General features: G+C 36.5%; 1 long non-coding RNA gene across 1 annotated transcript in view; it reads left to right on the forward strand.

Annotated features, from left to right (window-relative positions):
• The window catches only part of LOC135290560 (uncharacterized), a 43,733-nt gene extending 21,018 nt beyond the window's left edge, over positions 1-22,715 (forward strand). The window contains exons 5-6 of the long non-coding RNA XR_010353325.1: positions 10,114-10,305; positions 22,554-22,715. This is a non-coding gene — a long non-coding RNA (uncharacterized LOC135290560). The remainder of the gene's footprint in view (positions 1-10,113; positions 10,306-22,553) is intronic.
• Positions 22,716-23,311: the final 596 nt, after the last annotated feature.

The raw sequence follows: 23,311 nt of genomic DNA on the forward strand, positions 1-23,311 counted from the left end.
AGTTTGCTTTTTAAACAAATAATCCTGTTGCTGTAACAATGTGGACATGCACTGAATACTCAGCAATTATAAAAGATATCTCTTCTGAAATCATAATGCTTCAGAAACTAATTCAAGAATATCAGCTAGTTTGTCTTCCCTCTGCCTGAATCCAGCAAGGGTTTTTATGCCATTGGAGAGATGGAAGTGGACACATTTTGAGAGAAATGTGCAAGAAGGCCTGGTATCTGAGTCAGGATCAAAGCTTAGGAGTATCTGAAATTTATAATTATTATGAAAGGTAACTCATATTAAGTTATTTCTCTTCTCTGGAGCAGCTTCACAAGTCACAGAGGTTTCTCCTCTCCACATGGCACTGACTGCACCGTACAGAAATCTTGCAAACTACCGCACATGATAACCTGTGTATACCCAAGCAGTTCATCTGCCTGTGGGCTTTGCATCCTGGAGTACTCCAAAAATCTCCAGTAACAGATGCTAAGGAAACCTAATAGCTCTAAAACTAGAGCTATGTACAAAAATATTGCCATGTTATTCACACAAGACAGCTAAATATTTTAGTTATTTTGTTTTGCTGCTGCTCAAAATCTCAGGATCCATCAGTTTAATTTCTGCATGTAATTTTTCCTGTCTTTCGCATCCCAGAGACTGGGAGAAGGATTATGTGGTGGACAGGAGGGTTTAAATGCAGAAGATAGTCCTGTGCTGCCAGTATCTGGTGGTTTCAACCAGCATAGTCTGATGCAGTCCCTTGGAAGTTGTGCACAGCAGTACTACATGACCATAAGTGGCCTTTCCACAAGTATAAAAAAACTTCACAAAGCATACAACAATAAAAACTTCAAACCTCATTGAACAGAAATCTCATGCTGTATAAAATACTACTCTTCAAAAGACCATGGTTCTGTCCTCAGGGCATAACACAAAAGAGAGATACACTGACATGTTTGTGGGTCTTAAACACTTCTTTTGTCTATTTATTACAGAGTTTATCAAATAGGAAACTTTGTTGTACATAAAACACTTCTTAGCTTAAAGTCTCAGACGCCCACTGAAATGCATCCTAAAAGCACTGGAAGAACTTGAATCTCTTTTTAGGACTAATTTAGAGAATAAATTTCTCTCTAGTTCCCATAACCATGAGAATTTTTTTCTTCAATCAATAAAAAACATTAATTAATATTTTATAGAGACTATATCTCTGGAAAATAAATTGTTTTTAATGGGTTTTCAGCCAAACCCCAAGCCATTTCCATTTGTGGGGACTGTTGACCTATATGTTCTTCATATCCAACTCCATCCCCTTGTCCCCACTCCCTTGTAAATACCTGTGAAAAGGAACAAATGCAAGGATTTCTTTTTCCCAGGACTGAAGTACACTATCATTCATCCCATAACTGATACACCAATTACATTGCTTTGCATTGCAAGTGCTACTTAAAAAGTAAAATCCTTCCATCTACCATGGCTAAAATATGTCTTCTCCTTTTGTATTATGTATTTTGCAAGTACCTCCTTCATGTTGTATTGCTTTTAACACTGAATTCTCTTCCTATATACACACACCCGCACACAAACACACACACCTGTGTGTACAAACACACATACACACAATATTGCGCCACACCACACGTCCCTCAACTTCTGATGTACAATCAGAATATAAATATTAGCATCATTTTTTTCCTGAATGCAACAATCAAACAAAAGATGTTTAGTCTTAGGTTTGTTTACAAACCATTATAAAATTCTGTGTCTGAGCAGATGACCTTTTTCTGTTGGTGTTGCACATAATACAAATTCCTCAATCAGGGACAGAAGAGAAATGAGGCACTTGAATATTTTAAATTGGTACCAGATGAGACACAAATAACTAGGAAACCTGACAACATGAAGAATCTTTTCATCACCACCCTCTAAAGGTCAAGATGAGTAGAAGCCATTACTGACTAGTCTTGCCTACATAGTCCTTCTGGAGGGACCAGACTGAAAACAGATGCAAATGTGACTAACAGCAGTGTTTGTGCCTCCAAAGATGAGGAGGGATGTCTGTGTGAACTACAGCCTGCCCCTCTATAAAGACAAGCAGAAAGACTGAGACGGTTGGTGGATACCGTATTAATGGCCACTCACAAACATCTTTGAAAGGTCATTTTTGACCAGGAGAGATGCCTGAGGACTGGAAGAAAACAAATGTCACCCCAACCTTCAAAAACAGGACCTAAGGCACTACTGGTCTGACATCCTCACCTCAATCCCTGTAAAGGTGATGGAGTGCCTCATTCTGGAGGCCATTTTTATCCACACAGATGGCAAGAAGGTGGTCAGTAGTCAACATGGATTCGATAAAGATAAATCATACTTAACTGACCTGATTGCCTCCTATGTTGAAAAAAACAGCCAGGATAGATGCAGGGAAAGCTGTGGATATTGTCTACCTTGACTTCAGCTGGGCTTTTGAAACTGTGTCTTCCAGCATCCTCATAGGCAAACTCAGGAGGTGGGGACTGGATGAGTAGACAATGAGAACTGGCTGAGTGAGGGTCACAAGTTGGAAGTCTGTCACTGGTATTGCTTACCAAGATTCCATACTGGGGCCAGTGTTGTTTGCCCTATCCATCAATGATTTGGGTGGAGGGCAGACTGCTCAGCAAGCTCACTGATGACCCAAAGCTGGGAGGAGTGGCTGATAACCCAAAGGGCACTGCAGCCCTTCAGAAGGACCTCAACAGGTTGCGGAGATGGGCAGAGAAAAGCTGTCTGAAATTCAACAAAGGCTCATACAAGGTCCTCTACCTGGGGAGGAACACCAGGCACAAGCACAGGCTGGGGGTGACCTGCTGGAAAGCAGCTTTTCAGAGAGGGACCTGGGGGTCCTGGTGGACTACAAGCTGAATATAAGACACCAGTGTGTCCTTGGAGCCAGGAATGCCAGTGGCATCCTGGGTACACTAGAAAAAACATTACCAGCAGGTGGAGGGAAGTGATCCTGCTGCTTTTCTCAGCCCTGGTGGGGCTGCATTTGGAGTTTTGTGTTCTGGTCTCATCAATACAAGATATGAAACTCTTGGAATGAGGCCTCTGGAGGGCCATAAAGATGCTTAGGGGACTGGTGTGTCTCTTATGAGAAGAGGCTGAGGGAGCTGGAGCTTTTCAGTCTTGAGAAAAGACGACCAAGAAGGGACCTGATCAATTATGCCTGTAAGTATTTGAAAGGAGGACATCAAGAGGATAGAGCCAAGCTCTTCTTGATGATGCCAAGCAATAGAAAAAGACTAATGGGCGGAAATAATGCACAGGAATTTCCACCTGAACACACTGGAGAGTTTGTGGACTGTCCCTCACTGGGGGTATTTAGAAACCATCTGGACACAATCCTTATGTCATGTGCTCTTGGATGACCCTGCTTGAGCAGAGCAGGAAGGCTAGACCAGATGACTCACTGTGGCCTACCTAGTTCATCACTCCCAATTGCATTCTGTGATTTTGTGAAAGGCACAATTAGCAGCTGGTGTTAGCTAAGCAAGGTTCAATTTGCCATGCATAATCCTGGGCTGATTTGTCCCTAACTAGCCATAATCTGGCGGAACATGTATCTGGAAGAACATGAGCCAGACAAACACAGATTTAGTAATAACTATTATCCTTCAAAATTAAATATTGCTTACCAGTTCTTTAGAAAAAAAATAATAAACTGGAGCATCTCTGTTGTTTTATTCATGCTTTTTTTTTTTTTAATAATCCAGTATTTCTGTGCCAACTTTTCTTCTTTTTGCCATATATTTCTGACTAAAAACAGTATTAGGAAAAATTCTAAAAGCTAAAACAAGTCCAGAATTTCAAATCAAAACCCCACAGAAACACAGTATTCTTCTCATGAGTGGAAAAAACACATTGTTTCCATATAAAAAAAAAATTGAGTTATGCTTTGTCCTCTAGCTTCACAAAGTCAGACTTACCTTTACACTTATTTGCTCAAAGCTTAGACAAAATTTCAGGTTCCCTTCTGCTCTTAAGATACCCTTGTATAGAGTAAGTTTTGGGAGCTAAACTGTTGCGTGATAGAAGATAAAATTGTTTTTGACTCAAATCTGTCAACTTACTAAGAAGCTGAAAAGAATTCATTTTTCAAGTTTTCTATTTTTATTTTTGAAATAAACTGGATGGTCCTGAGTCACTGCAGTACTGTTGCAAAACCTTGAATTTACCCTTCCCTAGAGGGGAGCCATCATCCAGCCTTTGTCCTTCTTACTTTCTATAACTAATAGAAAAGAAGATTGGTTATTGCCACATAGACAATAGATTGTTTTAAAGTGAGAAAAAGGTTGTTTAAAAGTAAATATGTCATTTTCCTGGAAGAATTATTAAACTGGTAGCCAGTAGTTGAGCAGGATGGAAGCATCCCAGTCAGAGATTTGCTAGGGAAAGGAAAAGGCATATTGCTTTTTTCTGAGATTTGTTAAATTTGTTGAGAGATTCTCTGTTTTATTGATCTTCTTTGTCCATCTTCCAGGGTCTTTGCTTTACTGGCAGATAATATACTCTCTCTTCATCCCTGAAAAGAAATTATTTACTGCACTGCTTGGTTACAAAAAAAAAAAAAAAAAAAAAACCAACAACAAAAAAAAAAAAAAAGCAAACAAACAAACAAAAATAAATCCCTCCTATTGAAGCAGTGAGTGTCACTGGCGCAGCAAAGAATATTAGTTTTAATAGAGAAAAAGACCAAAATGAGTATGACTCTGATACCTTGGGTTTTAGCTTTCTATTTTTTTCTTTTTTTGATTTTGTGCTGCTTTGGTTTGTGGGTCTGGGTTTCATATAAGGGGATAGTAAGGTGTGGTTTCCATATACGGGGATAGTAAGCGCTCATCACAGATTAGGAAGACACAACAATTCCTTCTCTAGCTGGGGATCCAAGGACAGCCAATACAGTTGTCAGGCCCAGGAGTATAAACAATGTGGACTGAACAGAGAAAAAACAAGAAGGACAGGACTTCGTGGGCGGGGGCTGTAATTGGACAATTAGCTCCAATATGCCAATGGACCAAACTTATAAAAATGTGAGATCTTGGAGCCAATCCCTCTTTTTGCTTCCATCTTGGAGCCATCCGGACAGAGCCAAAGCTGTGGCTCTGTTACTGCCAGGGTGTGGCATTTGAAGGCCCTTCAATAAATATCCTTTTATTCCCCTTAACTCTCTCCAGCCTCTGTTCCAGCTGTTTAAGGCATCAACTCAGTGATTTGGAAAGAAAGAGATCTGTGTTTTGGTCCTCACTGACCCAGTTGTTCATATTTCTTTTCTTAAACAATTATCACATGAAAGAAAATTATTGGCAAAAGAGTTTTGCTGCCTGAATCTAGCAGTTTAACTAAAGAGTATTTTTAGTACAGCCTCTAAAAATTAAATTAACAAGAAGTATTGTATTTCCTGTTATTAATGAGTCCCTAGTAATATCTAAAATATGGACCAATAATTTTTGGAAAAAGAATGCTGCAACCATCTTCTTATAACAATCATCCTAATAATTGGCATGTATCTCAAAAAAAAAGAATGCCAGATGATTCTTAAAAGATTTCTTCTGTCATCTTATGAAGTGAAAACAGTCAAACTACCAATCTGAAACTGAAGGAAGAGATAGAAAAAATGTAGGATAGGACCAACCTACTCCTTTTCCTCTTTAACCAGGTAACAGCTAACTGGTCTCAGAACGAATTACTTTTAAATAGTTTTGATAATTGGGCTAGCAATGTTCAGCTATCAACACCAACAATAGGTTGTTAGAGGCTGAAGTTAAATTTAAATTTCTTTAATACAATACTAAAACAGATCTTCAGAAAAGACTCAATAAAAGATAGTAAGTGGGTGCTTTCTACTGTAGTAAACAGTCATATATATTTCATAGTTCTCTGCCATACAAGAAATTAAATTTGATATTTAATTAACTAAGGGCATTAATGTGTCATTTATTAAAATGATATAATATGACTACAGAAAAATCTCAGTAGCTTGCTTCAACATTGTCTCTTAGTCTCAAAGTGACCCATGGTAATTTGCTATCTTCCAAAAGGCAGGATGAGGAAACAGATTTGGCAGCAAAATTGCTTACCATAATCTAATTAGTTTAGACATATTTGTACACCCTTTCTTTGGCATTTCTTATGTTTTATTGGAAATCTGGGCTGCACCAAAAAGAGTACAAATACTTAGAAAAGGCAACTTTAGAATACCAGTCTGTTGGTTACTGGGGAGCTGAAGAATGAGAACTTTATTACAAAATGAGACTCTTGTTACAAATACTGCAATTGCCTTAAGAGCTTTTGTAATGTAGTTAGCCTGGCTTTAGAAGGTGTTAGGACAACATGCAATCATAGAGGAAGTCAAATATTATTCATCCACCTTCATGAAATTGATTCAAAATTCCTCACTACAGAGGCTAAATTTAAATGCATAGCTTTTCTAAAGGGTACTGTCAAAACACAGGAAGGTAAAGGGAAGAAAAATTGTGATGCGTTTGTAAAGAATGATATGTGGGATTTCTTTTATCTTAAAATATGCTTTAAAAAAAATCATAATCTACTTTTTAAACAAGAATAATAAATATGTATGAAAAATAACTTTGACCTCCAAATAAAACTCAAGAAAAATGTGATATTTGAGATGTCATCCATAAGTTCATATTGTGTATATATATAATATGTAAACACAGACACACAAACACATGTATACACATGTATATACATGTTATATGAAATCACAGTAAAACAATTGTTTCTGGTACAGTCAGAGACTTTTTAAAAAATATTTTCCTGAATATTATTCATTCATGCAACACATTCTGGGTTCTCTGACTTAATTCTAATTGTACAGGGAGAAAAAACCTAGATCCATTAGATTCGGTGCAAATATTAAACGTGAGCAGAATGCTCTTGATTCCCTTTCCCAACTCTGATCCCTGTAGCTGAGGTCACACTGTGCGCTTTCATCTTGCAGAGCTCTGCCTGCTGGCTTCCCTGCAACAAGAAGTTCTGTTCTGCTATGTCACACCACTGCCAGGTCCTTTTGTCTACTGGGCCTCAAACCACAGACACTTCCACAGCATAGTAATATCAGCCATGACATAGTGAGGCTATCTAAGAGAATGATTTCTGATTCTTCAAAGCACTCCTTAACTCTGTGATTGCTCTGCTCAGCTTACCATGGAAACTGGAAGATTATTTTATTAAAGTACAGAAGTGAGTTTTGGTATTTTCCACTTCACTGTCAGGCATGAGATAACCAGGAGAAGTACAAGCCATATGCACCATTTTGTTCTCTCTCTCTGTGAGGATCACCTGATGAGACGCACATTCACTTTTCAGGACTGGAATATGGTCCCCAGTTTGTGACTCCCTGAAATATGCTGTGGGTTAAATAATTCAAACCATAAAAGTCAGAGATAGCATGTTAAAAATCATTAGCTTAGTGGTGAAGGCTTCCACTGGTGCAGATTTTTTGTGTCTTAGAGTCCTATTTCCAGTATAGATACCATGGCCACCCTTTGGGTGCACAGCTGGATGAGATCATTGTGTATATACCCTGCTCTCCATGCAAGGAAACATGAACACAGTCAGTCAAAATGCACACTCTTCTGGATAGTGCAAAGATCAGGATTGAAAGATGCAAAACAAAGCACACATAGATTAAGCAGATTTGCCAGATTTCTACAGATGATATTATCTGATTGACCACATCTGCTTCACAAACACCATTAAAACAATGGGATTTAGTCGCTCACTGAAGACACAAATATCTAGGCTGGTTTGAATGAAGGATTAATAAACTTTAGCACATATTCTTTCCAGTAGTCTACTGCATCAACAATCCATGCAAATTCAATATTTAAATTCATACCCAAATACTAATTTCATGACTGGAGAAGAACTCTCTAAAACAGTACTGCTCACTCTTTTGGCAGTCATAAATAGGGTCTCATGAATCAACATTTCTCCTTCCCAAAAGCTCATGTATGAACTGGAAATAAATGCAAAAAAGAAGAATAATACATGCATATGGAAAGTTGAAAACATATAACAGATTCTGAAGGTGGATATACAGTTACTTTGTTTGCTCTTTTTTTTTTAAACCATCCAGAAGTTTAACTGTGTCATTCTTAATCATAACACACTACATTTTTCTACAAACCAGACTTTTCTAATACCTAAATAATAAATAAGCATTTAATTACATTCCCTTCCAGCTGACAAAAATGTTTGGAGAGATCTATGGATTGTTTTTAAAAGTGAAGTGGTCCTTCTGGAATAGAAGGTTAAGAAAAACAACTCTACAAAAGGACTTATTAACCGTGAAAGATTCTGAGAGGACAAAAATGCTGAGTTATATTATTTCCCATTCTCCTCTATTCTGACATATCATTTGGTAAAAGACTTAACACTTTTCTTGAAACTGAACGGCATAGTGAATTATCATATTAATTTCCATTGAATCAACATAATTAATGTATTTATTAAATTAGTTTGAATTTAAATACTGTAGTGCAAAAATACATTAATTAAATTTCATTTGAATAATCTTATCTGGTACAATAGTTCTTACTCCTTTTCCCTTTATGCTTGCTTATTGAAAACCTCTATTGTAGGATAAAAAGGAGTTTATAATTGCTCGACTACATAGCCCCACCCCCATTGACACACTTTCCTGGATGCAGCCCTGTTGATTCAAATGTGAAAAAGGTGTCTGTCTGTGTCTGGGAGGAGAATGTAATCCAAGAACTGTGGGAGCTGTCAATCAAAAGTTAAAGACCACTTCAGGAATTTCCACCTGACCCTGAGCACAGAGCCTGGCTGAAGTAGGGAGCAGTGCTAGTTTGGTCACATTGCCTGCATCAGATTTCCTGGTGGCAGTACATTTATTTCTGGATGCCCACATGAGTGATCAACACCACGTCCTTAGAAAAACCATCCCGTATGATTTTTCCAAAAAAATACAGTGCAGCTCTTTCTCAAAATAAGAAAGGTAGACAAAATCAAACCCAGGGTGTGGCTAAGGTTTGGGGTTTTTTTTGTCTGATACCCATTTTATATGCTTCCTGTAACAAAGCTGTCAGTGGTACCCACAGCACACATTTTTTTTCTCTTGTATAAAATATTAATCTCTCCTCTGGATACAGTTAAGCCTTTTTTTTTGGGAAAAAAATAAAAGAAACAAAAATATTGTTAGATGAGAAAAAGTGCAATTCTCTCATCTGGAAGTCCTGAAATGGCTGTGATACCATCTTTCTTCTCTAGAAGACAAAACAGTAAAGAGTTAATGCATTGCTCTTCCTCAAACACAAATTACAAAGTCATGGAATCTTTTAGGTTAGAAGAAACCTCTGAGATCACTGAGTCCAACCTTAGACTCATCTCTGACTTTTCAACTTGACCATGGCACTAGTGCCACATCCAGTAATTTCTTAAATGGCTCCAGGGGTCGTTACTCCATCATCCCCCCAGGCAGTCAATTCCAAAGTTTAACAGATCTTTCCATGAGAAAATTTCTTCTGATGATCACTCAAGCAGGCTGATTAGAACTGATTGTGCCTGTAGAGGGGGCTGTACAAAGGTATGGCAGCACCTTTCTGGAGCCAGTTTTCCTTTTCAGGACCACAGTGACTGTGCAATGTATGGTGCAAGCACCAAAAATGTGATCAAGGAGCAGACAAGGGGGATCAAGACCACCAAAATGCCCTCAAAGCTGAAGTATTTCCAGAAGGATACAGAAGACTGGGCTGTGCCTGCTAACTCATTTATATGAAGAGCAAGAAACCAAAGCCCGGGAGGGGAAAACTGATCTATGGGAAGATACTCCACAAAACCCATGTGGCACACCTCAGGATTCTGGACACATTGTTAGCTGAATCAGTGCTAGACCCAGAACTGCTGATCCCCTTTCCTCTCCTGTCTCATTCCCCCTTTTTTTTCCCTCTTTTTTCCTTCTTTCTTCCTTTCCTGTTTCTTTTTATCCTATTGGGTTTTTTTAATTATTATTATTATGTGTAAAATACATTTCCATGTTTGCTAATGAAACTTTGCAAATGTTTTGACTCTTCTCCCATTCTTTTTCAACCACAGGCATCTATGAATCCTGAACGCTCCTTTCCACATAGGAGTGGGACGCAATAAGTTCTCTTCCAAGGGAACTGTGATTATAAATAGATATGCATCACTGAGGCAGTCAGGTTTGAAGAGGAGAGGAACAAATTTGTTGTCAGAGATTCATCTGAACAATGTGTAGAAAACAAGACTTGGACCACACACTGGCTGGTAAGGCAAAGAACAAAATGCAGCACAACAATCCAGGGCTTTTTACTATGGTTTGTTCTGAAGCAGTGAACATATGGCTGTGGACAGGACAATGCACTGGTTTGCATTGCGTGCACATGTGAAGAAAGCCACAATAAAGTTCTTCAGGCAGACTTAACTTAGAATTTCTATAGCTTTTGGAGGGTTTATTTGGTTCCAGGTTTTAATTTTAGTGCATGTGTATGCTGAGGTTATAATTTCTTTCTTAAGTGTACTGATATAAAAGGTTACTTCCTCTCAATTTTCAAATTCTGAAACACAGTTTACTTCCATAAAAGTGAAGATTGTTTCAGATTCTAAGACAATACACAATAAGCATATTCCTGTCAGGACTATGGCATCTGCACCAATCTGTATCTGTGAAGGATACCCTAAAAATTGAGATTTGATTGAACGTCAATTATAATATATCAGTTTACAGGTGGAAAAAAAAAAATCTGTCGAAAATGTTGTAGAACATTCTGACTTGAAAGCCAACTCCTGGGTCTGCAGAGGACATCCCCAAGAATCACTCTATGTGCCTGAGAGCATTGTCCTAATGATTCTTGAGCTCTGTCAGGCTTGGTTTTGTGACCACTTCCCTGGGTCAGATTCTCCTACAGACTGCAAGACACTGAAAAAATGTCAGTTTCATATCAAAGATGCATTGACAAACTGCACAAATTGAATACTGACTAAACTAAAGGACTGATTCTACTTTTGTTTTTCTTTCTTCTGAAAATTTCACCAGTTAAGGTTTCAGACAAATAACAGACCAATAATGTCATTGTGGGCATGTTCACATGGACACACACACACACACACACACACAGATATTTGAGAGAAAAAGAGCAAATAGGCACTTCAGAGAAGGCTGGCTATGAATTCAAAATTAAGCTTGCATAGCATTAACTCAGTCCCCTTTTACTTCTCATTTCATCAAGAGGTAAATTTGACCTGCCTTTGTGAATTGTTATAGGGATTTCTCTGCTTCATGGTCTGAGAAAATATGCACACCTAACTGCCAACTTCCAGCCCAGGAGACCATGTCTAACATGTCATCTTCAGAAACAGGATAGAAGCCACAGCACCCCAATGAGAAATTGTGTCTCATTCATACCACAACTGAGAGACAGAATAACAACTAGCTGGCAGCTAGGCAAGAATTTGGAGAGAACTAGAGTCCATGAAAGCCCATGTTTCACCAAATGATCTATCAAAACCCTTGAATTTGAGGGTTTCCAGAATTCTAGTTGTTATTTCACTAACACCTATGACTGCTAATTACAATGTAAACTGTCCTGTTTTCTGCACACAGGTACTAACATTGTTTTCTTCTTTGTTTCAATTGTCTTGTGTGTTAGTTCATCACTTCTTCCATGTCAAAAGAAGTACCAGTTGAAACTTGTCTAGTTGTTAAAGTTTAGAAGCAGTTAATTCTGCATAGAATTCTACTGGTAAAAACAAATTACTTTATTCATTCCACTAAAAACTTATTGGACTCAAATCTTCAACAGTGTTTGGAACTTCAGTTCCACTGCAATCTTCAAACAAATTGATCTGAGTCCTTGAAAACTCCATATAGAAGTTTAGCAAATGTAGGGAGAGTACAGCACCATGGCCCAGTTATGTGACTCAGTTACTTGATACTTTTCTGCGCAAATTGGAACCAGTTTTCTCTCTTCAGGCTGTGGTCAGGAATTTTCAAAGTCTTTTACCTGGCACAACAGATTGACGCCTAAATTGTAGGTGTTGTTATCTCACACCATATTCTGTATCTTTCTCTCACAGAAGGGCCTCTTGAGATTTCTCCTGCAGGACTGGAGAGCATATATTCAGCTTTGTACAATAATGCACAAGCTTCTGCTATGTAAGGATGCAAATGGAAATAATTTCTTTTCTGGATACGCCTTGTCTGAGAATAAGTTAAATAGACAGATCCTGCTGACTGGCAAGATTTCTTCCAAAAGGATTGCATCATTCATTGTTGAGAAACAATCCATAAGTGGAAAATCAGGCTGCAAATCTGATAATTAACAGTCATCTGCTATGAGATAGAACCCTAACAATAACTGAAAATTCTACAATTACTCTCCCTTTCTTTACCTATACTACTTATTTTAAAGAGCATCTTGTTAAGTGCTTGGTTCAATAACTCCACACCCTTGATTGCAGCTGATAACTGTGAGGCTTGTGTAATATTCAGAGCAGACTTGTGTATAATTCAGAGCAAACCAGGAAATCATAACTTCTCAGTTGCATCATTCCATGGTGGATGACAGAGGTGTAGTTTTTGGGCAGCCAGATTTTTTACTCATATCAGGGTGTATAGTCATTAAGGTCCAATGACCTTTTCTCACACAAGATGCAGTATGATCCTGTGTCATCATATTCTATGAACAAACATAACATCCAGGGAATGGGATTAATTAAATTGAAGTGATTCCAATTTCAGTAATTTTTTGTGTTATTCTGGTGTGTGTCTTTTCAAGAGTTCTGCACTGTAACTAAGTAGACATACTTTCAAATGCTCCAAACATCAGTGTGGTGGCACCACTAGTCTGTAAAACTGACTCTTTGGCAAGTCTGCTGTTTCTGTTTTGTGCCACACGGGAACTCAAGCTTTGAAAGTCTTTAGCTACTGACAGAGGACTTTATTCCCCACTCCTCCCATCTATCAGAACAGGAAAATATTGAGGTGCTGACACCCCACTATTAAAAAAGCAGAATGATGGTGTCAGAATGATTTATTTCTAATGGGTTTCTGACAGCTTTTTCTATGTTAAGGCAGCTCTCACGCAAGAGACATTATAATGTCTGTTATTAATAGACCTTCATTTTATTGATCTCTGACATAGATAATAATTTTTGAGTAGCTCTAGAATGCTGTTTGAGTTGAATGGTAGATGGCACACTGGGCAAGATATAGCAAGACAAAGGATATGGCATAAGGAGGTTCTGGCTGATGATATAAATGTATTTAAGAGACCAAAACTGTCAAAAGCAAAATATCATATGATTACATATGTATGGAGAGAGAAAATATGAAAGAAAGCTTGGGAGGTGAGAAAAAAAACAGTGTTAAATCATTTACATATGTTAACTTCTATTTTTTGCATTACTCATGGCTTAAACTAATTAAAACTAATTATTTTATATTAATTCTGAATATAGGGTTAAAATACCTAAATTCTTAAATAATCTTGTGGATTTCTAAAGAAGCAAACTGGCATTCCAGAAAAACTGTTCAAATTAACACTGGAGAATGACATCCAAACCGCATACTTTGGACATGAAGGCATTTTCTGGACTCCATAATTATTTTTGTAGTGCTGACACAGAAAGGAAGCCTGCAAGTGACTTTAGAGGCTAGATAGATTGTAAGCCCAGCTTTTTCCCTCAGGTGGACAACAAGATGGGAGTTTTTTTGTTTGTTTGGTTTTTTTTTTTGTTGTTTTTTGGGTTTTTTTGGGTAACTAAAACTGAAAATCATTTTAACTTATTGAAAAATATTTTTGACCAAGAAAAAGCATATTGAAACTAAGGAAACATGGTGGGAAAACCTGTTTTACGATTTTTTTTTTTAACCTCTGAACTTCAGTTGAAGATTAAGGCAGTATCATTAAAAGTTTATATACCTTATCATAAAAACTGAATTTCTGGTGCTAAGCCAGCTCCTATAAAATAATAATAACAGTAGATGTGTAACATTAACTGCATAACTAAACTTTATTTTTAAGTCATTGCAGGTATGTTGATTAATGCCGGCTGTAGATCTGTGAAGCCACTTCCAGGATGATTGAGACGTTAACATGGAAAGCTCTTGCAGTGCTGAAGTTTTTGTATTGCTATGTGGCCTTTTGACAAAATCAGCAGAGCTTTGTCTCAGTTTGACTGGGGCTGTGGGACATGGAAGACAGCAGTGTGCAAGCTGCTTGTCATATGTTAACCCAACCTGCTGTACTACCTCTGACAGCACTGCTCTTACCTGTGCGAGTGAAGGTGGCAGCCCACATTTATTAAAAGTATTAAAAGCTAGTTAAAAAAAATGTTGCCACATCGGGTAGAAATTAAATTTTATTGAATAAAACAATTGTCTGTAAGAAGGCCGACATGTAAGATTTAGGTGTTCAGTACATATGAAAACTAATGATTAGAAAGAGCTGGCTTGTTCCCAGCTTTCCCAGAAGACTCAAGATTTTTTGGGATGGGAGCTTTTTATTTGTTTTGCATTGCACTTAGATAGATCTGTGTGGGTACATGCTTTCCATGTGGGTTCATTTATGCTATAGTACATCATCAAAGGACTCTAACATTGTTTAGGTAACTCAGAAAATAAGCAGTCTTGCACTCAAAATTCAAAGTCACTGTTCCTGTTTTCCCTTTGGAGTCTTTAGGATGCAACCATCGCACTGCACTGCAAGTGTAAAGGTCAAAACTTATTTCAAGAAATTTGCAGAGTCTTGTGTCAATCTCATGTAGCCCCTGTGGAGAATGACTCAAAGACAGAGGTAACTTTAGTATACAACACCTTTTCACTGTCAGCTACAGATTCAGACTGACTGCAAAACTTGATGTGTTTCTATTTCTCCCAAGTCTTCATATATTTCACTCTACTGTATCTTAATAAATTTTTATCTCTACCTGTGAGACAAATGAGTCTACTATGCGTACTCTAAGGGCCACTGAGATACATTTCCATGCATAATCAGAAAGAATATGATAGAAAATATAATAGAATATTTCCCTAAAAGAAATACACTCGAATTAATCATGCCCTGAAATATCCCATGACCCTAATCAATCTGTGTGTATGCAAGTATTTTTTGAAACTGAATCTGCTGGCTGTGCTAATCTTTTTAGCTTCAGTGAATTTCCCTGATAGTTAAGCTACCTGATTTACCCCCAGCTGGATGTGCAAGGAGCACAGTACTGATCCTTCACAAAAATATGATTTTCTAGTTCCCCGCTTTAGATTATTTTATATTCACATTGAAAAGAGGTAATGACTTCACAGCCAAATAATAACCTGTGATTTACACACTGCACACATTAGCAGCTATTCACTGTGTGTATCTAGTATCACTCTCCTAACACTTAAAAACATGTTAAGCTTAGCACTGTAATCACAGTAATTTAAACTTGAGTATATATTCTAGTGAAATAAACTAAATGTAAATCAAAATTGTTTCCTACATTTTCATCATAAAAATCTGAAAGTCCTCAAGCTAAACTGAAAGAATACAAAAAAATGGGGGTGAGGAGGGGGCTGGCTATGTAAAATACTGTTGCTTCTACATTTTCTCAAATAACTTCTACATTCCTGGAGAGTGCTGGGGTATGGTGGTGTAGTTATGTGCTTGTAAAGATGCAAATCTCAGCAGTTTTGAGGGAACAATAGCCAAATCAAATTAAATGCGTGACATTTTCATTCTTTTCATTAGCCCTTCCAACTCTGAAGATGCTAACATTAACTACCTCTTCAAACAACTCTTGTTAACACATGCTTATGAGTGCACTGTTGGCATGTGGAGATACGTCACAAGACTTCAGCTGCCTGCAGTATCTTCTCATTGTTGCTGAAAAATAGCTGGATTATTCTGATTATTCATACCCGTGGGATCAGACAACTCTGTCTCTTTAAAAAGCCAGGATTATTTTCCCTCATTCTTCCTACCCTGCTGTAGCATCAGTACTTTGTTTCTTGCATCTATAGTTAAAGAACCAACAAATCACATGTGGTTTTGATGTCTGCCTCTAGAGCAGGCCTGAAACTCAGCTCAGAAGGATCACCACAAGCTTTATCTAAAGGGTGTGAAACAGAACAAAATAAATGCAAGCTGATATATTTAGCCTGTTGATATTTGACATTTACAACAAAGTGTTGGAACAGATTTAGCACTTGACCACAACCTTGGGGCAGAGTGGTACTTATCTCTGACACAACAATTTTCTCCTTTATAGAGATTTCAAAAGCTCAAGTTTCTCAGACTGATACTCTTTCATGGGTATTTGGGATCATAATAATTTATACCTGTACAAATTACTTCCTACCACTCATTGTCCTTGGTGAAAATAGGGTATGAGCAGCAGTCCAGACTTAAAACTAGTTCTTACTAAAAAATGGGGGAGATAATAATTTAGGCATCTATAAACACCTTCAGAAAAGCTAGTCCTTATTTTTAATTTCCTAAATACCTAATTTTTTCAACTAAAGTATCATATGATATTGGCCTTTTGGTCTGACTTTCTCACTGTGCCGCTCTAAGAACAGAAAGAAGGTATGTGAATCAAATGCAAACACTATATAGTAGGCACACTGTACACCACTTTGTAGTAGGCATCAGAGACATTTTTTGTGGACAACTGTCCCAAACCTCATGAAGAAGCAGCCTTGTGAATTAGGATGTGTAACTTAAAAATGCCATTGATGTGTTGAGAAAAGTGGGAAACATTTTTGCTTTACTCATGGGAAAGCTGAGCACAGACTGAATACAAATTTTAGCCTAGGTTTGCCATCTCTCTCGCCCTGCTGACTTGACTGGTGCATGGCTTCAATACTGGCAGTAGTATTGAATATGTTCAAGGAAAGAATTAGATCTAAGAGAGGAAAGCAAGAGAATAAGTGGTTTTTTTAGACAATTAGCGCATTGTCCATAGGCAGAGAAGGTAAAACAAACCTAGGAGGTTTTCTAACTGACTGAGAAAACCCTTATTGTTACTCAGTCTAAATGGGAAAGCAGTGTGAAAAGGTCAGGTTTTCAAGGTTAAAAAATTAATGTCATAATTACTTAAATGTGTAATATTTCTTTAGCTCAAAACTCATAAAAAATCCCTAAGATCATGGATCTTGCTTTTGCCAAACCTCCCCCCACCCAAAAAAAAACAAAAAACAAACAAACCCAAAAATCAAGAATGTAGTGTGATTTATAAAGATATAATATCCTTGTGTTGTATTTTTCAGGAGCATCTCAATTCCAATCATTTAGTAACTTACACAGACATTCTCAGAATTATATGGCACATTATAAATCTTGTTACTTTTACAGGAACTGTCTATTTCATGTGACTCTCATTGACTTTTTAATGAAAATACCAAAACTAAAAAAGTATCCATTATCTCCTGTGGTATTCATTATGTATTATTTGAGTTCTTCACTGTCAAAGATCATACATAAGAAAAAAAATTCATAATGACTATTCTTCCTGGTTTCTTTATGGTTTGTTTTGTTTTCTCTTCTAGATGTTCCTCATCCTATTATCGTAATTAAATCTTGTAAATAAGTAAAAGAAAACTAAATAAAGCCTGGAGATGAAGAGCCACTGTAGTGCAAATATTTTATCAGTGAATATTCTTCCCTAGGAAACTCTCTGAGTTTTAGTTCTTCTTTACATGTTTTTTTTTTTTTCTTTTTTTAAAATTCTTCTCCCTATCCAGTAAACATCAGCATATCTGTGGCACTTTCTGTAGCAGAAAGCAGTCTGACTGCACACCACACTCAGATAATCATTCCTCACATTTATATGAGCACTGCCACCTGACCTTCATATTCATGGGATCACAGAATGGCTCTTTTGAATGTTATCTAGTTCAATCCCTTACTCAACCAAAAGCAGATTGCCCAAGTCCGTTGTCAGTTGGGCCTTTGATTTCTCCAAGCATGAAGATTCCAAAATCTCTACCTAGGCAAACTTTTCCACTCTGATCACTTTCTGTAAAAATGTTTTATTTTTTTTATTCAGATGGACTTTAGAGCCTTTTATTTTGTGACCACTGTCACAACACCACTGGAAGGAGCCTAGTTTTAACTTTTGCACTCTCCCTTTAGGTATTTACTCAAATTTATAATATCCCATCTAAGCCTTCTCTTCTCCAGGCTGAACCAGTCCCAAGTCACTCAATTTCTCTTCAAGTATGGAAATGTGCAAATTCCTTCATCATGTTTGTGTTCTTGGCATGGACTCCTCTCCAGTAAGTCGCTGGGTTTGTACTGAGCAGCACAGATTTGGACACAGTTTCCCAGATGTGTCTTTATCAGTACTGAATAGAAGGAAAGATCACCTCCCTTGACCTTTTGACAATTTTCTTACTAATGCAAACTGGGAAGCTGCATTACCTGGCTTGTACTGTCCACTGCACTTTACAGGAGTCTCCAGAGAGTATATGTTCTTTCCTGTTGCACAAATAATTGCACAAAAGGACTCTTGATTTGGCCATCATGAAATTTAAAAATATACCTGGGACTGAAAAAAGTTATCAACAAAAATAATCTATAAAGTCCTGTTATGTGATGATTATTTATCCCACTTGGATCTTAGCTTGCTCATATTTGTATACCTAGCCAAATATAATGGGCAGGAAATAAGATATGTAGAACTTCTTATTCTTTGGACATTTATTCTCCTCTGTTACACACAAAAACGTACCTCAAAAAAGCAACTTGATTCTTCCTTCTGTGTTATATGTGGTTGAAAAAGGTAACATCTATCATTTCATACAGCCAAAAATAAAATGAAAATCAGGTTCCAGGTGAATACTTGAGTAAGGTGTACAGGAAAATCAACAGCCTAATGATGATGATATTTGCTGTAGTTTCCTTCTGGGAACAACTGAGTTTGTTTAAACATGTACTACTCGTTTATGCAGCAATGCCTATTCTTTTTGTCCCTTCAGCTTATTGAAAATCAAATTGAAATGTGTCTAATTTTATTGTGCAAATTCTTGTCTCTCCCTGCAAGGATAAATGATACTGGGTTATCCAAAAGGATACTGTAAAATTAAATTAGAGCTACAGAAATATTTGAAAAAAAATTGCTGTACTGAAAGGCTACAGAATTAAATCTTAAAAGGAATGTTAAATTCGTATTTTGGAAATAACTTTGCTTTAAATATGGAGATGTTATTTGGAACAAGCACATGGAGCTGCATTTTATTTTGGGAGTATTTGGAAGTATGTAATCAAATAAACTTCTTTAACCCCAGCTCCCTAAACTAGCATTCTATCATGCATCAGCTTCAGATGTAGCACAAAACCAATGCATCTCCCCTTCCAATTCATCTTTTACCCTCCAGTGTGAGGAATGAGGCAGGACTACAATGAGGAATCAGGATAATTCAAGACCAATGGACCAATTTTCCCATGCTTAGATATTTTAGCTCCTAGCTCTTATACAAAAACATAAGACCTCTAGCAGTACTGCTGTTGCTATATGTCCAAAAGAAAAAATAAATTCAGATGTTTGTGTTCCTAAAATCTCACATGAAGAGCAGCCATCAGTTGTTTGAATAACAATGTTGCAGTCAGCTCAAGATGAATGGCTTGTATTACATTTAGTAGCTCTACAGCCTAATGGGACAAGTCTAAATGTTTTCTAAATAACCATATTTAGTTACTTTATTATAACATATTGAAGCATTTCATGAAATTAACCAGTATACAGTATTCAAGAGAATGACTATAGATCAGATAAAAGGAAAAATAAAAAGCAGATAATGCTTTTATTTCTGAGTAAATAAAATGCCAAATTTTACAGAGATTAATTAATTAATTTTAATTTAGAAGAAACCATTACGTCAGAGATATTGAAAATTTGCTGGATAGGTTTAAAAAATTCAGACACCTCTAGCAAGAGGTTGGGTTACATTCCTTGTAAACATTTTCCTTAGAGGTTTTAAAGGTTTCTAATCTGAATTTTGGAAAGAAAAATTAAGGTATGTACTACCTGAGACATGGTTTATTTTAATACTGTTGATTTTTCTCACAGAATAAAGTGGTCTGTGTTGTTTTGCCACCCATTTCCCAGTCCTACTCTGAGCTGTCAATGAATGATTACCAGTAAGCCCTCTCTTCCCACCTCAAGCATCATTGTAGAAAGAGACTCTTCCTCTGAACACATGATAGAAATGGGGGCCAAATAATTTTTAAAACTGTATATAATTCCTTTCAGATTTATTCTGAACATGGGGTTAAGCATAACATCTTCATAACCTTTAAAGGCCACTTGTAGCAACGATTTTGCATGCTACTCAATCAGTCTTTGTATTAGCCTGGCACAGGTATGAAATTCACAGAGAATGAAGCATTTAATTAAAAGCCACTGGACTCATCAACCTGTATATTAAGACATTAGAAATATGTTGTCTCTTCTTAGGTAATATAAGTAAGAGTAAGTAGACAATGTCACCTTTACCATATTTCTGGTCTTGTGAGGAATTGCTTATGAATTGAATTTAACAATTTATTATGTTTTATTATGTCTATTTCTCTAAATATCATATCCATGAGAGGTGCAATACCATATATCATTATACCTTGCCATATTTCTGGACATACTGCTGTCCAAGAGAAAATTCCTGAAGTATTCACATGAAAAATAAACCAGATACATACAGCAAATTATAATCCTTTTAAAAAATTAAATAGCTCTAGGTAATAACATATATGATTAAATAAGGAATTACTTTAATTTGAAAGAGAAATATTGTCTGCAAAGAATTTCTACTACATGCCCAGTGAGAAAAAATCATCAGGACTTCTTAAACATGCTTTATTCATCTTCTATATTCAATTAATATTTATAGAATAAAAGCTGAAATAAATCTGATCTTCTGCTTGCCAAATATCCTTTCCCAAACAAATGAAAAACTAAGGTCTATTAAAGCTTGATACAGACCACAGGAAAGCACCCAGTAAGAAGAGTTTATTTAGATGCCACCAGAAAGGCTACAGCCAAAAGTCCAGGTTGTGTGGGTGCAGTGACCGATCCTACCAGAGACTGTGAAGATCTTGTTATGATATACCACACTGATGCTTCTACAATATATACGTGTTGCAAACGGCTGTTTCTCTTGGGACTTATTTTAGGTTTGGTTGTTTTGTTTTGGTTTTTTGATATTTTGTTTGATTTTGTGGGGGATTTTGTTTGGTTTTGTTTTGTTGTTGTTGTTGTTGGTTATTGTTGATTACTTTCTTTGCCCAGCAATTAATTTCCTTCCCAAATAATTTAAACTCTTTTGGGGTCAGAAAGGAGTTCAGCTTTTTCAAATTACTCTAAGTTCCAGTTTGGTTTCATTTGATTCCTTAGCTTACACTGAGCACTTCAGGTGTACAGAGTTTACAAAATTTAGTAGAGCTATCTAAAGAATTTACTAGGATCTGCAATTTATTTATAATGTAAGGTGCAACAAATACAGAAATCTTAATTAAAATTTTCAGACTTTTTTAAAAAATAATATATTTAAAGCAAGAATTTTGTCTAAAAAGAGATAGCAGGGAGAAGACATAACTTCAAAATCTTATACCCATTGTTTACTGGCTTGAAACAGCACAGTGTAATATACTTAGGTAATTGTCACATTTGTTCCTACAATTTTTGGAATTTTTACAATGCAGAGCTACAAAAAAGAATGCAAAAGGTTTGATGTCTAATCCAGTCAAGCACAAGGTACAGAATCTGTAGTTACCCACAAATGTCTTCACTCATTCTTATATCTCCTCCCAGCACTGGCAGATGTAACCTTTTTGGTTTAACATGGGATGTGTAATCTCTTTGCTTGTCTTGTAGATGTAAAATAAACAAAGCCTATGACATACGAATGATATATCTCCATAATAAGCTGTTTTGTTTGGAGTCTGGATGCACAATGATATTTCAGTGAGAAGTTAGTTTTAAAATTTTGTTTATGGACAGCTAATTGCTATTAGTCATTTTATCTCTTAACTTTGATGGAGGGTGGTAAAACATACATAAATAATATTCTTCTGATTGTATTTAATTATATTAATTTCCAAGACCAATATCCATGGCTTTTGGTCAACAAGCTAAAAAAATTGTAATGATTTAAATCAAAACAAATTTGTAGATGAGAAATTTCAAATAAGTTTTTTATCCAGGATTAATTTAATCCCACTACTTCTGTTGCATCACCCCTCACCATGACTGGAGAATAAATTCTCAGTAAAATCACATATCTAAGGTTTACCCATGCTGTTACCTATGCTGACTATTATAAAGTACATGCTATTTTGCTCAATGAATAATGAAACTAGTTTTAGAACCATGATAGTAAAGGTAGTTTCAGGAATACTAGTCTGTGCTGCATCCATTTTCCTTTGGAAAATTCCTGGCATGCAGAAATGCAAAACAACCTCTGTGGTGTAGGGTAAACCTATGAAAATGCTCATTTTACTTCCCATAGTTACTTGTCTTTTCCTCTGTTTTTTTTGTAGTTCTTCTCTTACCTACTAGGAAGAAGCAGAAAGAACAAAACAGGAACATCTGGAAAACAAATACCGCAGGATCCTTCCCTGAAAAGTATGTCATATGCTGTTAATAAGCTTAATATGCAATGTCAACCCTATTTGACAAACAGTTAACATCAGCTGCAAACATTGACCTTTTTTTTTTGTGTATGCAAATCTAAAAATAATAAAAAGCAAACTTAAAAATAATAAAAACGCCTTTGTCTTGTCAGAGAATTGAATTCTACATATCACAGATTTGTCAAAGCAAATTACTTTATCTACGCAAATAAGTGCTTTGGAGTAGAGCATAGCATCAAGAGTCTTGATGTTGCTGAGCATAAATAGTAGTTTAGTAGAGGCACTTAAAAGCTCTATGATAATAGCTAAAAACTAAAAGACCTCCATGTGTTGATGTGAATTTAAAGGTTATATGACAATTATTTGTGAAAGTGTACTACTAGTGAGGAAAATTCCATCTGGAAAGCAATCCAATGGATGTCTTTGTATCCTGTAAAGAAAATGAAATGCTTGGTCTGGTACAGCACTTTGTTTTGTGCCTTAGGGGACTGCATTATGTGGGAGACAGTAGTGCTGTAGAAAGAGAAACATGTTAGAGATGATGAACAGTTTAGCTATTAGGGAGAACAGCGTTACTGTCATATTGTGAGAGACTGAAAAGTTGTTGGCTCAAACATTGTTAAAATCACCAAAGGACTTTGCTCACTGTAGCAAACTGCAAAGAA

This window comes from Passer domesticus, chromosome Z, assembly GCF_036417665.1.
Source record: "Passer domesticus isolate bPasDom1 chromosome Z, bPasDom1.hap1, whole genome shotgun sequence".
Lineage (NCBI taxonomy): Eukaryota > Metazoa > Chordata > Aves > Passeriformes > Passeridae > Passer > Passer domesticus.